The sequence below is a fragment of the Leguminivora glycinivorella genome, chromosome 15, assembly GCF_023078275.1.
Source record: "Leguminivora glycinivorella isolate SPB_JAAS2020 chromosome 15, LegGlyc_1.1, whole genome shotgun sequence".
Classification (NCBI taxonomy): domain Eukaryota; kingdom Metazoa; phylum Arthropoda; class Insecta; order Lepidoptera; family Tortricidae; genus Leguminivora; species Leguminivora glycinivorella.
This window is the reverse complement of record NC_062985.1, coordinates 19,882,062-19,884,443: the sequence shown is the minus strand read 5'-3', so window position 1 is coordinate 19,884,443 and position 2,382 is coordinate 19,882,062.

Genomic DNA, 2,382 nt, shown 5'->3' with positions numbered 1-2,382 from the left:
CACGGATATATGAAGTTAAGATGTTTTTACCGTAGCTGGGAATGGTAGAATGCTGTAAAATCTATATTTTAAGTGTAAATATGCGAAATAATTAAATAAAAATTAATTAAAAAAGCATAAAAGTGTGCCAAGCACGACGACCGGTCTGGCGCAGTCGGTAGTGACCCTGCCTGCTACGCCGCGGTCCCGGGTTCGAATCCCGGTAAGGGCATTTATTTGTGTGATGAGCACAGATGTTTGTTCCTGAGTCATGGATATTTTCTATGTATATAAGTATTTATATATTATATATATATCGTTGTCTGAGTACCCACAACACAAGCCTTCTTGAGCTTACCGTGGGCCTCAGTCAATCTGTGTAAGAATGTCCTATAATATTTATTTATTATTTATTAAACATCACGTGAATTTGCTTAGACCCACTTGCACGAACCACTTAACTCAGGCTTAGTGGGCTGTCAACTGTCAAATTCCATATAAAATGGTGGGTTAACCCTCCATTTTCATTGGTGCAAGTTTAGTGGCCCTTATTAATATAGTTAAGCTACGTATATAATTTGTTGCCTCATTAAAAAGTTGAAACACTCCGCAAAAAATACAATCCGTATGCAATTTTATCACATATATTATAAACAGTGGATGAGGCTAGAAATTCCCTAGTCCAAATCTCAGACTAAAATAGTCCAGCTTTGCCCGAGAAACTTTTAGATCTCGAGAGGTAGCGTAATGACGAACTAGAACTAAAATCTGGCTTGACTTTCCAGGTTGATTGGAAAACTCCGCTACCTACCGATTTTATAACATTGTTAGCTTGCAGATTTGAATTTTCGCTAGAATAATTGGTAATGTAATGTGGACTGGCTAAATTCCGTTCTAATTACATGCTCTTTAATTTAATTTTCTCTAATTTTCTTTAATTTATAGTTTTTTATGCAACTGGTGTTTAAATAACCTAAACACAAAATTAAAATTTGGACAAAACCGATTTTCATGAAACAGGCTAATAACGCTTCCGACTAACTCAGTTTTCAAACAAAAAAAAACTAAATCTAAATTGGTTCATCCGTTCCGGAGCTACCTACGATGCCACAGACAGACAGACAAACAAACAGACAGACACGTCAAACGTATAACACTCCGTCGTTTTTGCGTCGGTCGGGGGTTAATGAGGTGAAAATAGGCATGCGGGCGTGGGTTACTATTTTAGGTGAAGCTGAAAATTGTTGATAAACACGCCATGAATATTTTTTAACTCTGCTAAACACCGCTGCATACAATTTTCTAGAATAACTTTAATAACTTACTTTTTTAATAGTTTTTTCTACTCTCGTACTGTTATTCGTGACTTACAAGGTCGTGCATAGTACTTTAAAACCCTACATAAAAGATGTCAGGACAAGTCTATCTAGTCTATACCCTGAAAACATTTAGTAGCAGTAGCACGATATAGCTGTTACAGTTCAGTAAATACATTGCTACCAACTTAACAAACCATTCACTTCATCGTAGAAAATTAAAATATTGTATGAAATAGGTACATTGTTGCCAACCTTAGAATGTCAGATAAAGCCTGGCATTCGCAGAGTCGAGACTCGTTCGTTTTCTGCTGCGATCATTGGCGACGCGTCGAATCGCATTCAAATGTATGAGAACTCGATTCAACTCGACTCGATTCGTCTTAGTGGCCAGCAAGTGGCCAGGCTTCAAAGAACCATGTACCATAGACAATTTAATTTTCATGTTTGCACTCAAACTGCATATTCGAAATGGTAGGTGGTCCACTAGATAACTAAGATGACTGAAAGTAGGTATTTATTGAATTTATAATTTTCTTTCAAAGTAAGTGCTTGGTCGTAGAAAAAGTATTGTATGCAACGGTGTTTAACTGAGTCAAAAAATGCTCGTGGCATGTTACCCACGCCACTCGCCTTTTTTGACCTCTTTTAACCACCAGTTGCATAAAATACTATTTTAGAATAGCTTAGCTTTCGTAAAATACAGACTAAAATATAAGCGCCATTTCTGTCCCAAACACCACCAGAATCAAAGTTTATCCTCGAATTATAAATTTTGTCGCATCAGTGAAATCAGAAGCCAAGAATCTTTATTACTGATCTAGTTATTTCGCCACGAAAAACACTGAGCGAAACAAAATTTGGCATGATTTCTGTCCAGGATACGTAGCCAATTGCAGAAATGCTCACGATAATATCTGTTTCGTAGCTATCTATCTCTATCGCTCTTGCGTATTGGCGCGACAAAGCCAGACTACATTTCTGTCGGCGACTCGCGTCGACAATTGCCATTCGGCTATGCCGGCAGATTATTAAGGTTGTAGCCTCAGCATAGCACTAAGCAGGTTGGATTCCGCGTAAGCCGATT